Genomic DNA, 16,154 nt, shown 5'->3' on the forward strand with positions numbered 1-16,154 from the left:
GTGGTGTATTTGCAGTGTTGGCCGCCCTAGGCCCTTGGCCATGCAGAATGTTAAATTGAGTCAAATAATTTTCACCCACTCTGTTTTTTGGCAATCGACCGCCTCTAATATGTAGTAGTAGTAGGCTCTAGGCCCGAGCCTTAGTCTAAGGCCCGAGCCTACTTGGCAAAGCTGCCACTGCACATAGGCGTAGCCAGGAATTTTTTCTGGGGGAACTTGGAAGCACAATGTAGTTTTATGCTAGCTTTCTCGAAAATTTAGTCGATTTCAGTACCTGGGATAGGGGGTCACCGAGAATTCGGTGCCCACCTTGGCCCCTTACCTCTCTACGACAATTCATTCACCTTAGTTATTATAAATTGAAGGAAACACACTGATAATGTGATGGGGGTTCATTTCGAAGCTTTCTCATGATAATAACTTGAATTAACTCAATAAATTAAAAAACATTTCCGATTCAAAAGAGCCACCTTTATTTGGTTTTTGATCTGTTGAATTTGTTACTTTAAATTTAACCGTTCCATGTTTTCCTTCAGTTAATTTCACACAATGAAGATGCTGTTGGTTTTCCTTTTGCATATTCTTCTGTGAATAAGATCATACCGTCTGATTGATTCACCTCATTAGCCGACTAGCTAATTTTTTGACCGATATTTTTTGGCTGAGTGACTTTTATCATGTTCTTTTTAACTTTCGTGATAATTATTTTTGACGATTTACTAATACACTAAACATTCTGCTTTTCCAGATGGAGTAATCAATGGTCTGGTGTTTTCCTGTAATATTTTTTGTAAAAAATGTATATATATATATATATATATATATATATTAATATATATTTTAGGTGCAATTTTCTTGGGTTTAGAGCACAATAAAACTTCAGGTATTCAGATTTTATTACTTGTAATCGACATATGTTTCGGCGTATATAAGCCTTTTTCAAGATTATGAAATAGGTTTGGCTGGGACATTTACATCTAAAAATACATTTAATCTTGAAAAAGGCTTATATACGCCGAAAAATATGTCGATTACAAGTAATAAAATCTGAATACCTGAAGTTTTATTGTGCTCTAAACCCAAGAAAATTGCACCTAAAATATATAAAATATAGCACAAGAAAAATTTTACCTATTGTATATTAATATATATATATTCTCTTTTTGATTATTTTAAATATTGTTCATTCTTGATCGAATTAGTCAGTTTTTTCATGTTCGCATTCCCTTTTTATACTTCTGCTGATCATTTGCCGATATACTGATTTTTTAGCTTCCTCTTTTTTGTGATTCGTTTTCAGCAGATGGACTTTTTTGGTCCGAAACATGTTAAAGAGGAAATATTAAGTGATTACAAAAAAGTTTTTACGTCTGATTAGTCACCCCCTTCATATTTTTCATAGATTCAGACGTTAGGACTTTCCTTTTGAAATATCATAAAGGTTTAATCAGTATCTAGAATCAAAATTCATAAGAGTAGGTATTATTTCATGAATAATTTTTTTAATTGTATTCGGTTTCAATCAATTGTATCAATCGAAATGGTTATGGATTTTTCATAGATTTTTAGAATCAGTTACTTAAGTCAGAATTTAAGTTTCGAGTATTTGGATCAAGTTGAATTTCTGGGAAAAATTATTCCTTCAGTGGTCGTTATTGTTATTCCATCTTCAAATTTCCGATAAGATGAATCAATTTTCTGCATTTGATTTCGTTTAATATCAACAATCATTTTGGAACAAAACCTACTCATTAGGACGCCATGTTCATCACTTTAAATCTAGGTAGATTAATAACTTCTTCACACACAAAAAGATATTTCTACTTTAGGCATAAATTCAGAACCATGAACCTGACCACATGGTCTTGTAGCCAGGTCCTATATAGAGAGAAGCAGAAGAAGAAGAATTTAAATGGTAAATGCTAGATAAAAAAAGTTTAAGAAATGATAAGAAATTTCCCCTAAAAAGGACACGTTTCAAATAAGGTGCATCTTTTCGAACTTCCCGCACTTAATACTTAAAATAAACTGATACCGTCTTTACTCCCCCTAGTAACCAATCATGGCGGTTTTAGTTATAAAACGCAGTTATGCAATAATTCTGCAGTAATAGTGTTGAAACATTGTTGAAGCGTGGATTGATGTGGTGAGTTACCTAAGATATAGATTCTTTATTTTGATTTTGCTTGGTTTGTCCAGGACATATCTAAGTGTCAAACAAGGTCCACTTTGTCGTCTCCAAATAAGGGCCTGACCTTATTTCGGGTAGGAAGTTTCGGAAATATTGCATGATCAGTTACTCTAATGACTTAAGGTGCATTCAGATTACTCTGACGTGACGTGGGCCCACGTCATAATGCGCTTGATTCAAAAATCTAACATAGGTTTTTCGAATTGATCGCAATTTTAACGCTTTCGAGCAAAATGCTCATGCATTAATATAATTTATTGCATTTAGATTGATTACTGTGTTGAACAGAAAATATATCTTTATATACTTATATCTTTTAGTCTAAATCTGGAGTGGTTGCTATGACTGATTTGAAATATTTGTAATTTTTCTTTGCTTAAGTTGATGAACATCATCATGAAACTACAATTTGTTTAATTTATATCTAGAAAATAGACAAGTTATAACCTATACCTATACATTTCATAAGACGTATAATTATATAATTTATATGAACTTCCGTTTCATTATTCGAAAGCCACGAAGCAGTTTGAAGTCATTACTTCCTAAGGATTAGATTTTTCTAGTATAATTCGCCCTAAATATTGCAGTCCAATTATAGACCTTATTCAGAGCCCTAGTTCCCAATAGGGACCAAAGGCGGAATTTTAAAAAACTTTTTTTATAAGTCACTGGCCATCGGTGCCTTGTTTTCGTATACTTTTTTCTATTTAAATAAAAACAGTTTATTTTACCATGATGTCTTACAAAGTTACACTTGTCCCAAAATGGATTTATAAGGACTTCCAAAAACCCGGCCCTTATTAGATGCAATTACAATTATATATTTCGAACCTGCAGCATAATTGGTCAATGTTGAGGAAAAATGTTTGGAAGACCATTTTCAAATCTATATTATACCTACAACAAATGTTGCCTTAATCATCGATATAATCATCGATAACGTACCTATTCACTGATTCTTGCGAAATAATGCATGCAACGAGAAAAAACAAACGGTTCGGCTATTTACATTGTATTTGCTCTTATGAAAACGTGTATAGGTGAGATAATATCCCTGTCAGCTTTATCAACCCATATTTTTCAAATATGAGAAATATCTGGAAGGAATGTGAAATATATTGGGAAATCAAATTCACCTCCACATTTCCATCCAGAAGCTGAAGCGGATATTGGAAATTCCAACAAGTTTCTCTAGCATCGCTTTATTCTGGATTTTCGTATAGTGGTGGAAAAAATGTGGAGAGTATTGAAAGTTTGCGCAACCTTCATTTTGAAAAACCAGGCGTGCGGATGTCCTCCACGGAATTTTTATTTTTGAATGGAAAAAATTTATACGCATTCATCATATCCTTGTTATTCAGAATATGTTCTTAAATTTTTCTCTAATTTAGTAGTGGTCATTATATGTACCTGTAAAAATCCTTAACCTTACTTCTTCACTAATCGTAATGTATAATATATTCTAAAAACATGAATGTTTGTTTGTCTTTATACAGGTTGACTAGTGACGTAAGGGACAACGGCTAAGTGGAGTATCCCTCCCAAACGAATACCTTTATGGGATATTTGAAACCCAAATTCTCATTCAGTTTTAGGTTCTCTATCTCCATTTAGCTGTTGTCCCTTACGTCACCAATCACCCTGTATAACTCCAATTTTATTAGCCTGGAGAATTTATGAGACCCGGTTTTCATGTTAAATTCATTCCTATATAATGAAGAGATGACTAAAAATATAATTTTCGGCTACCATGGCCGACGCTGAATAAACTATAAGAGATAAAGGAAAATGATCAAGTACATTTCGTTGATCTAGAAATTTTCTATAAAAAAGTCCGTGATTGATATACAAATTTAGTTTTCGAGGACAATCTACGATAAGCAATTTTAACATTTCAAATTCAATTCAAAGTAATGTCTCAATTGAAGGGTGCTTTTGATGGAATGAAATAATACACCCTCATGGGTGGAATTTTTCGTTTATATATTTCGCGATATGACAGGTTGAAGAAATAACTAGGAATTTAGGATAGAGATAAAATCTACCCAGAATCACAGTGTCACGTGATGGCTACTACTACTTTGAGCCGCAGTTATAAAACGGGCACGATCGATATAAAATGATAATTTCGACGTGATAACGTCGTTGGCCGTAGCTCAATCGAGGTAATAGGAAATTTTACTTCAAAAATTGTTTTCGTGGAATAGATTTTCGAAAAATAAAATTCTCTTATGGTTTCCCATTCAATTCTGGAGAAAAAAGTCTCTTGCAAAAATTCGATACAGTCGATTCTTTTCTCGGAATAAATAAAAACTTACAGTTCTGATCACTGTTCATTCCATTTCATCGTATATTTATAAGTGTTCCATAGAATGAATACCTCGCTAAAATACATACATCGACTCTCTGACTCATAGACCTTCGTATACTGCTTGTAAGTTTTCATTTATTCCGAGAAAAGTATCGACTCTATCGAAATTTTGCAATAGACTTCTCTTCTCCAGAATTGAAAGAAGACAATTTTATTTTTCGAAAATCACGAAAACAATTTTTGAAGGAAAATCATAAGGGGTTGTTATTTTGAACCCCTTATAATGAAGTTATGAAATCTAAGAAAATTGTGTGAGTAACATCTACCAAGTGCTTCATATTATGTATAGTTTTAAGAATCAGTGTTTTTTAGAACATATAAAAAAATTAAAAACTATTAACTCGTCATCGCCTTCTGAAGGCTGTATCTTGGAAGGGAGGTCAATTCCGAAAAAAATTTATAGGAACTATCCGTGCTTATTTTCATCGAGGAATCATCTCCCTAAGCCCTTCGTATTTGTTTACAGACACTCTGTATAGGTACCAGTATGATATGATACATAATATCACAAAGTGACATACGGAAAATCTGAGATGAGAATCTTTCGTAATTGAATCATCAAGTCGCGAATAATACATAAGGGATTTCAGAAACACCACAACATGACACATTTTGATGCTAGCTTTGCGAATATACTGCTAATCCTCGACAGAGAATAAATCTGAAAGACAAATATTTCAAATATATAGTAAGTTGTCTAAAAATCTGAAACCTTTCCAGTGGCATACGGAAAAACGAACACGAGAGAACACGCAGGGGAAAATTCCACATAGTATGTCACGGTCAGAGTCACTCACTCTAATGAAAAACACCTTCACGATTGTCCGACAGGTTGTTGATGTTAAGGGCGCAAAAAACGCTGAAAATGCGAAATATACGACCTACCGTATCGACAGCTTCGTTTCTGAACCACTCCAAACTAATTCCATCGAAAGACACGGCGTGTTTTATTTCGCCCTCTCGTGTTTCAGAATTCCCTTCAGGTTTCCCGCAATGTTTGAAGAGCGAGCACCATTTCAACTGCTCTTGAATAAGAACGGCGACTATTAAGAAAATGTAATTTTAGTATTCAAATTTTCTGTGGCGGAGAAATTGTCTTTATATGCCCACTTTTGCTCTCGATTCCTTTTCGACTTTTACCAATTACGTTTTGTGTTGAAAGATACCCAGCAAACATAAGGGTCGGTTTTCAATTGTGGCTTATTATAGTCGCGTATGAGATTTATAGTCCAATCAACGAATTGCGGAAATGTTCAGAAGGGGGTGTGGAGTGCGTGAGCAGGGACCTAAACGAATCCTTTACAAATTGGTTCAGGGTCAAAGTCCTGGCGTGTAGCAGGTGAGCCGAGAGGAGGGCAAAGGAGTTACCCCTTTTGGGTTTTTTGGAAAGATCTCGTGAAAGGTGCACCACAGAAAAAATCTGAAATCCATTGAAAAGTGTTGTATACAACTATTATTCTATGCACTTTTTTCGAGTCTCTAACCTATGGAGAGTAGAGAGAAGGATAACGATCGCCGTACTAAAAATGTGTCCCCGAAAACGGGGAACGTAGGACAGGAGTCGCTGCGATCGCAGGGGTTCGATAAGGAGTGGGGATTCAAGCGTTTATTTTAGGTTATGTGTCATCGTGGTTTTTCTGTTGATTTTTCAAATATCCTTCTTCAAATCTATTTTAAATATGAGTTCTCTGAATTATATGCAATTAAATACGTCATATTATAAAGGGGACTATGTTATCAGCTTTATTCATTCATAGTAAATGACGAAATCAATGAAATTGGATGTATTTCTGTTGGGGATCCTGATTAAATAAATAAATAAATAAATTCAAAAGAAATCACTGATCAAAAAAATTGTACCTACTTTTGTTTATCATTGTTTATTGAAAACAGGTATGTTAGTTGGTTCACCGTAATCTTCAAAATTACATAAATTCGCAGTGAGGAGTAGTACACATCAAGACAACAAAAGGTAGCAATCTCAGATTTATCACTTAGGTATTAGAGTAGATTCTGTTTCCAATACTCATCTGAGAACCGATATAAACCATATATTATGTTATGCCAACAAAATTCTTCAAGAATATTCACTTCCAAACCATGTAGTTTTATTGGTTAGATATTCTTATTCAGAAGAGTCAACTTCTCACGAGGGATGACAATTTCGATTTCGTTTTTGATGAATTCATCATCTTTTTTTGATATCTTCATCGCAAAAGTGCTCTTGACACACAAATTGATTCGGAGTCGATTCTTGAGGTGAGGTTTTTTCCAATTTTCTCTCAAAAATGCTCCCGAAAATTTTATCTCTTCTTCTTTTCTTTCCGTTGCCAAAACACTCTAATACTAGCGCACGCTTCAACATTTCACCATGGTCATATATTGTTCTCTTATCAAAAATCGAAAATAATAATATTCCTATCATCCGTCACCAGGAAAACAGTTCTCTCAGCCAACTTCAACTAATTTAAATCAAAATTTCGTACTCCCGTGATGGCCAGCGCGCCTGTTGGCAAAAACATGAACTACCATATTGGTACATATTTTAGGACACAAAAAATCTATTGTCTCAGAGCAGCGATCGTTCTCCTTCTCTCTACTCTCCATACTCAAACCGTTCAGGGTCCACAAGCAAAAGTGAAAAAATTTCGAACGAACACTTTCAGGGTTTAAAGAACAATTGAACATAAACGAAATGTGATACACAAAACAGTTGAGAGTACGTATTGGCAGAAATCTAAAAAGGAGACCCAAATAAGCAGTGGCATTTGAGAATTTCCTTTTAGGGTGAACGAAGGCGAAAAGTTACTACAGGATTTTCGATGAATGTCATCTTAAGCCCGTTTGCAACAGCCGAGAATTCTCTAGAAAATTTACTCGAGATTTCATGCGCCGTGAATTATGTACCGTTACATACGCACTTTCGGTAGAATTCTCTGTTCAGTTGCGTACTAAATAGGCTCCGCCCTTTTCTTGCGAGAATTTTGTAGAGAATTCTCCAGAGAATTCTCGGCTGTTGCAAACGGGCTTTAGATAAGGTTCCAGAATATTAATTTTTCTATTTTTCATTCGACTTGTCCTATAGGTTATAATTATCTTAAGGGAGCAATAAATATATTATTATTATTAAACAAATTAATTCAGATGCATAACATCCGCAGATAATTAAATCAACCAATGTCACGATCTAAATCGAACTAACAAACTACCATCGCTCGAAGTATAATCAGAAATTTCATTTCGTCGACAAAGAGTAGATGCTGACCATGATTTCGGTCTTACTTGACCTCGTCAGAGCAGCAAAACTCATTCGTCCATTTCTTATTATTACTATTATATCAAAGTATTAAAAATAAACAGCCAGAAAAACGAGCCAGTTGTCCTGTTAATTGTTAGTTCATGTGAATTTTTTCCTCAAAGGTGAAGTTTCTCTTGCCTTGAAACTTCCTTTAATTCTTCTGACTTCCATTGTTATTTCGATCGAGAGATACCCATTCCCAATCACTGCATCATATGCATTTCATCTTCGGGTTGATTTTTTTGAAATCTACAACGTAGTATTCAACCTTTAGACGGAGAAGATAACCAACATAGCTACTGCATATTATGTGTTGATAATTAAATTTCTTCCATATCAAAAATAAATATATAAAGACTGATCTTTTGTATTTGTATTTGCATGTAAATAACTAGATTTTTTGAAATCTACAACGTAGTATTCAACCTTTAGACGGAGAAGATAACCAACATAGCTACTGCATATTATGTGTTGATAATTAAATTTCTTCCATATCAAAAATAAATATATAAAGACTGATCTTTTGTATTTGTATTTTGCATGTAAATAACTAGATTTGGTACCTATGCCTTCAGTCAGTTTGTATGAACGTCAATTATGTTCGTCACATATTTCCGCTTCATATTTTCCGAAGTAATTACTTTTACGTAGAACAGATAACATTTGAAAACCCAAAAATGTTTTGACAAGGTTCATAACCTCACATTTTCGTAGTATACAGAGTGAAATGTCGGAATGCGTCAAATTTCTAAGGCAAACCGAGTGCTATAATAAAGTTGAATGGAGTATAAACATACAGTGTGTCAGTCTGAAAAGGTAGCACCCTTAATATCAGGCCGCCATGTACAATCTGAACAAATGCATAAAGAGGTAAATCCTATCCATAGGGGGGCATTTTATACGGTTGGTTCCAATCATTTTTGTGATCGTGATGACAGCAACCCCTTAAATCTTAAAAGGGAATGGGGTTAAGTGACATCTTGTTTTGAAGGTTACTCGATTGTCTCTTCAAAAATTCCATAAATTCCCGAAAAATAGAAATAAGAGAAGAATAGTTACGATAGGGAAATTTGCAATGAAACATAAGAGTAATGAGAAATTTTCACTATGAAAGATTTTCAAAATGTTGTCCATTTTTTGTTCACATAAATATAACCTATTTTCAAATTCGGCCCTGGTTTTCTCGGCATGCTGTCCGAATGCTTGCTGTATTCTTCTAGATCTCGGGGCTGTTTTTTATACATAACCGACTTTGAATGTCCCCAGAGGAGGAAATGTAAAAGTTTAAGTCTGGTGAGCGTGGTGTCCATTAATCCGTCTTCTTCTACCAATCCAGTTCCTTTGGAAATGTTCTGTGTTCTAAGGCCTCACTAAAGTAAAAATCATATTTTCATCCTCATAAAGTTGATTCTCTTAACTTAGTGTTATCAACTGATCTATTACCCCTTCCAATCAGATTTGAGTGAGTATCATCAGTTAGGTATCCTTCAATGACTGTAGGTCCAATAACAGATTTTTTTTTAATACCGCGAATCCCACGTGTGGAGAAAAAAGACAGTGAATTTTGAGTTAGGCACGCCTCAATTTTCTCGGAAACGGATCCCACCATATTATTAATTTTGGTTCGCAAGGATTTTGTGATAGGGGCGATATTATGGTTGTATTTACATTGTTATCAGATCTTTCCTTTTTCGGAATACTAATGAACTTGGTTATTGCGAACGGATAACCCTATATTTCTTTTGTAATGTAATGTTCCATATACCTAAATACCATAATTTTGGAGTTAAAGCTGCATTTACATTATCTTCGTCGAAATTACAATAATTAAATAATGAAGCATGAAATTTTAACGGACTTTCCTGCAACTGTCGCAAATCTTGCTCCTCTACATCTACTTATAGATAGGGTAGCCCATGAGGGCAAGGTACAGGTAAGGAGAGAATTAAAAGTCAGAGAGCCTGGTCCTCTCTAAACAAGTACATCTCATCAGCGAACCTATCTAGTGATGTTATGATTAAAAAAGTAAGCATTGAGAAGAACTTCAACACTATGCTTTGAAAAAGGGGGGAATGAGAAAAGGAATACACTATCCAGAATTTCAAAGATAATACCATTAAATGGTGTACTGATGGTTCAAAATCCTCGACAGGGGCTGACGCTGGAATATACGGGATAAAAAGTTAGCACAAACGCCACTTATTTTCCCAGAACCTTTCTGTGGTATAGGGAAATGGACCAGAAAAGAGTTTCTGGAGAAGGAAGAAACCAAAAAGGACTAATATTCCAGGATCTGCAAGATCCAAGAAGTATTATGTTTGGATATGAATAAGTTACACCTCCTCACTAGCTTCCTTCTAGGATATTGGAAGAGAAAAATATAGGAGGAATGAGGACTTAGCTTCCTTGAAGCCCCTTCAGATACTAGAGTTAAATGGAACTTTGTAGCTGGAGGGCGAACTGAAGAGGGTGCAGTTGCGAGAACAGCTTTGACGGGGTCCCATTGACGGGGCTAACATTTCTCTGCAACCTTAAGGTCGCAGAGAAATGTTAGCCTCTTACCAAATTATGAGCCTTCTTGCAACTGAGCCTTAGATGATTGAATAAACTTGTTTAATTTATATCTCTTCAACTCTTTAACCACCGGATTCACAAAGTTTGGAATCAACGCTTGATTGATGGAAAAATTTCAATTTGTTTTCAATCAATAATAAAGCAGTTCGGAGCATTAAAAATATTATTCTCGCATCTGATTATGATCTATATCGTCTATTTAATGATTCTTCAATGCTACTTTTCCAATATAACCAGAAATTAAAAGGTTTCAGTTGTTTCGTTCTGAAAATCGACTGTCACATCATTGATAGGGCAATCAAAGTATTGTAAAACCCGCTATAAATGTTTGTTTCATGTTAGAGGTATGTCCACATTCGAGTAGTAGAAAAAAAGTCATTTCGGATTACATACATTAAGGGCGTTTACAGCAGAAATTAATTTCCAACAGAAATAGATTGGTAGAGGAGGGCCCGTTACATGGCCACCACGCTCCCCAGACTTCAAGTCAAGCAAAAAAGTTTACCTATGTGTTAATTCAGAACAAGAAATGTTATTCATTTCCGCTTTTTATTTGAAATTTCTCGCTATAGATTTCACAAAACTAATCTGTAATAGTACGAGGATTTATTGAAAAAATTTTAGCCTACTATAGAACCAAACAAAATTTCAATGTCGAAATATTTCATTACTCAATATATTCTTCTCTTAGTCTTAATTGGATACATTTATTACAGCGAACCTGCAACGTCTCTGCTTTCAGAAAAGCAGTTTCTTCTTGCTCTGCAAACCAGACCTCCACAGCTTTTATAACCTCCTCGTTGGAAGAAAATTTACGACCATTTTAACTTTTTTTCAGTTGAGAAAAGAGATGATAGTCGGATAGAGCCAAATCAGGTGATTAAGGGGAGTAATTCAAGCCCTAAATCACGAATTTTTTGCATGGCAACATGAGATTTGTGAGCAAGGGCGTTGTCCTGCAAAAATAAAACACCTTTGGATAGCTTTCTGCGTCTTTTCTCTTTCATTTTTTCCCGTAGAGTGATCAGTTATGTCGAATAGTAATCTCCGGTTATTGTTCTACCCTTATCCAAAAAATCAATCATGATTACTCCATGGCAATCCCAAAAAACTGGAGCAAGAACTTTTCCAGCAGATTTTTGGACACGAAACTTTTTAGGTCTTGGAGAACCAGAGGGTCGCCATTCCATGTCTCATACATAGTAACAATTCGGTTTAAGAAGTCTACACTGTTTTCAAATCGAGCACAGTTCGAACGCGATGCTTCAACCCTTGCACATTTTTGTCAACCTTCAAACATTTGGGGATCCATTTTGCAGCAATTTTTCTCATCTCCAAATTGACGTGAACTATATGATGAACGCGTTCGTATGAAATATTCAGAGCTTCAGATATCCATTTTAGCCCAATTCGACGGTCTGATAAAATTATGTCATGAACTGCATCGATATTTTCGAGAACTGACACAGAAAGTGGCCTTCCCGATAGGTCATCATATTCAATGGAAAATTGACCTCTTTGGAAGCTTGCAGTCCAATTTTTCACGGTCGCATACGAAGGACATTGATCACCAGGGGTATTCGTAAATCTGCTTATCTCTTAACCCTTTTAAATACAGGTACTTGATGATGGCTCGAGGCTCGATACTCCAATTTTTCGATTTTCACAATTTCGGTGGACATCTTCTTTCTTTTAATTTATTGCGTAACTCTGGTTTACTTTTTTGACCTTAAGCTTCACACTGACACTTCTAATGAGTTATTGTTCGTTGATATGTTAATGCAATATTTTTTTTATGCATGGAACTGGTCTAGGCTAGATATCAATACATCCTCGTATTTTTTCAATGCGAAGTGTCAATGAAAACTAACGGGCTCTGCATCAATGAATGTGAATCTCAAATTCGTTAGAATAGTCCATTCAAACTGCAGCATTCATGAGCTATTTCAATTTTATCTTCTTCGGCCATTGCGATTCGCTTCTGCTGAGAGACAAAATGATCCCTCACGTAACGAAATTGGGTTGTAAACTTTCACAAAGCATATCTGGAAATGCATTGTGGAACTTGCCCAGACAGGATCCCGTTGTCAATCAGAATTCGAAACGAGTATATAAGCCATAATCCGTATCGAATTGGTTGGGCTTGGTGGGAAATTGAGTGTAAAATTTAATTTCAGCTGCCTGATCCGAAACAAACAACGATGGAATGAAACTTTGACGAGGAATTTCCACCATACGATTCGTAGGATGCAACTGAATCAAGAATCCAGGTGTTTTGTGTTACGTATAACCCAGGTTTCATAAAGCTTGATCATGGAATCAACGCTTGATTAACGAATAGACGTCAATTTGTTTTCAATCGATAATTCAGTCATGATCATTCAGAATATCATTCTCGCATCAAATTATGATGTTTATACGACCATTCAATTATTCTCAATTCCTTCTTCTTCAATATATTCAGAAATGAAAAGGTTTCAGTGATTTCGTTTTAGTAATCGAGTGACTGTCAAACCGTTGATCGGACAATCAAAGTTTTATGAAATCCGCTGATAGTGATGTTCCTGGCTGAATAAGATGCCAGGGTGTTGCTGTAGGAGAATTCATCTGGCTGTAACAAAAACCAATGTGAACGTAACCATAAGTATTTTGTTACCCAGCAGTAGTGACTGGATCGTTTATCTAGAAACACCCTACTGGACCCTACAGATGGCTTCAAAAAACCAAGGTCTATACTGTCGCAGACCTCTGACTGAGCTGAACGCCAACTAAGTAGTTTTGCGACTGAGTTTTCGAAGGAAAATTTTGCGATCATTATTCTAGACAGCTTGTCGAGAGCAACTGGACCGGCAGGTAAATGAACACTCTGACGGATAGTCAAACAGCTTTACGATCTAAGTCAGTCCACAACTGGAGCTCGACCTGGATGATTGAGTGCAGATCTACATCTCAATTTATTAGAAGTGTACAGTGCATCCCATTTTGGGTGAGACAGCCAGGTTTCTCACTTGTTATTTAAGATAGAGCCTTGCGGTTTTTACGTTCCTGTCCCACTTTTTTGTGAAACTCAAGTTGTCCTAATCAGATTTTGCATAACTGTTTCCGTTTATGAGATACAGGGCGATTTTGGAAATTGATACTTTTCGAACCCTTACTTTATCTTCGAAGTTCTTAAAAATAATGCTGAGCTAAAAGCTACGTCTGATACAGAATTCTACGTGGAATCCAGGGGCGTACTCATTTTTTTTTCGGGGTATGATTTTGAAGATACGACACAAACCTATATTTTTTCAATGGAACATCCTGTATTTTATTACTCCGTTGAATTCGTTTTTTTTTCCTTCAAAATGATGTATAATATTATATAAGTAGGATGTTCAGAAATGCTAAAAAACACTAAAATATCACATAATGATGATTTTTGTTAGTGGACCATGGATTTCCCATATAAAATATGAATCATTTGGATAATTTTCATTGGTGATTTTTACTCATTGGATAGTAAGCGAACATAATACACTCATCACTAACACGAAAAACAAAACGTAGGTACCTACCTAGATAAAATCATAATACAAATTGGATACAGAAGAAATAACGAATAAAATATTTATCATTGATATAAATTTTCACCGTTGTATCTTACTAATTAAACTGTTCAAATTGTTGTCCATTTTCCCCAATACATAATTGACAAACCTTTTCAATACGGCTGAATGCATTCAATATTATAAAAGGGCGGTTTTGTGAGTCCTGGAAAGCTGCTTCTGCTGATGCACGAAGTGTTGTGTCTGAAAGACAATAATAATTCATAGCGATGACAGCTAGATCATATTCGTTTTTTCCTCTCCAATGCCTACTTGATAAAACAATGCTGCCAAATGCATAGTAGCCATATTAACACAAGGATGTTTTTCTAAAGTGACACTTTTTGAAACTCATTGACGTTTTGAGTCGTTTTACTTTTCGCAACCAGTTACGCAAAGTAAAATATTTCGCAACTGATGATGAAACAATACTTGCTTTCATAGTTACTGAGGAATTTCCGCGAGAAGCTTTTGAAGACGTTTTTGGTACTTTTAATTTGAATTCAAAGTAACATCCTATTCAGAATTAGAAAAAAATATTGTTTGAAAAACGTTGGGAAAAACTATTTCTCGAATTTCACGATCTTTTGCGTAATGAGCGAATCGAGATGAGAAGATGAGATGAGCAGAAATACGCTAATTACGAAAAATAATGCGTTTCCCAACTGGTTGCACAAATAACTATTTTATCATCCATGACCTATTACTTTTAATAATCGAAAGTAATAATTCTCTTCTTGAAACTTGGGAAATTCATGGCCCACTAACAAAAAGTTTTAGTGTTTTTTAGGATTTCTGAACATCATGCCTATATAATATTATACATCATTTTGAAGGAAAGAGAAAACGAATTCAACTAAGTGATAAAATACAGAGTTTTCCATTGAAAAAAATATAGGTTTGTGTGGTATCTTCAAAATCATACCCCGAAAAAAAAATATTGAGTACGCCCCTGGATAACAATTTGAACAGTTTAATTAGTAAGATATTATGCAACGGTGAAAATATGTATCAATGATAAATATTTTATTCGTTATTTCTTCTGTATCTGATTTGTATTATGATTTTATCTAGGTAGGTACCTACGTTTTGTTTTTCGTGTTAGTGATGAGTGTATTATCTTTGTTCGCTTACTATCCTATGAGTAAAAATCACCAATGAAAATTATCCAAATGATTCATCATTATGTGATATTTTAGTGTTTTTTAGCATTTCTGAACATCCTACCTATATAATATTATACATCATGTTGAAGGAAAAAAAACGAATTTAACGAAGTAATAAAATACAGAGTGTTCCATTGAAAAAAATATAGGTCTGTGTCGTATCTTCAAAATCATACCCCGAAAAAAAATTGAGTACGCCCCTGGATTCTACGCAGAATTCAGTATCAGACGCAGTTTTTAGCTCAGCATTATTTCTAATAACTTCGGAGATAAAGGAAGGGTCCGAAAAGTATCAACTTCCAAAATCGCCCTGTATCTCATAAACAGAAACAGTTATCTCATTACGAGTCTCATAAGGTTTCACAAAAGAGTAGAACAGGAACGTGAAAACCGCAAGGCTCTATCATGAATAACAAGCGAGAAACCCGACTGTCTCACCCAAAATGGATTGTAAAATGAATTATATGAAGAAACAGGACTTTTATAACATTATATAATTCTTCGATTAATCGTTCAACGAAATAAATATAGAATTCTCAAAACATAAACATCATATTCTGTACAAAACGTTGAACACAAAAACATGCAAACTGTCTCAAGCCTTCCCACATATGGGAGGATTGATACGGTGTACTGGGAGGCATGAGACACATAAACTAAAAATATAAGGCCCATTGTTATCACTTGCAAATGTCATATATAAAAATTTTTGTGCCATTTCTAACTCGGTCACATTCTTCGTGGCACCATTGCGACCACCCCTGATGCCTGATCCAGAATTAGTAGATCAGTAGGTGGGTCAGGAATGATACTGGTTTGCTTTGGTCCCGTAGGTGCAGAAACATGTTCAGAAGTTAGGTTGGATGGTGAAAACGCCTTTATGTAGGCTTGTCCAACCAGCTCCGGAATATTTTTTAAAGATGATACATGTATCAGGCCTCCCCACCCTAAATGTCTCAAACCT

At 35.1% G+C, this 16,154-nt stretch overlaps 1 protein-coding gene across 3 annotated transcripts in view; it reads right to left on the minus strand.

Moving 5' to 3' along the window:
- The window catches only part of LOC123311194 (adhesion G-protein coupled receptor G2-like), a 273,671-nt gene that overhangs the window by 23,024 nt on the left and 234,493 nt on the right, over nt 1–16,154 (minus strand). The gene's annotated exons all lie outside the window — the stretch shown is intronic.

Source organism: Coccinella septempunctata, chromosome 4, assembly GCF_907165205.1.
Source record: "Coccinella septempunctata chromosome 4, icCocSept1.1, whole genome shotgun sequence".
In the NCBI taxonomy this organism is placed as follows: domain Eukaryota; kingdom Metazoa; phylum Arthropoda; class Insecta; order Coleoptera; family Coccinellidae; genus Coccinella; species Coccinella septempunctata.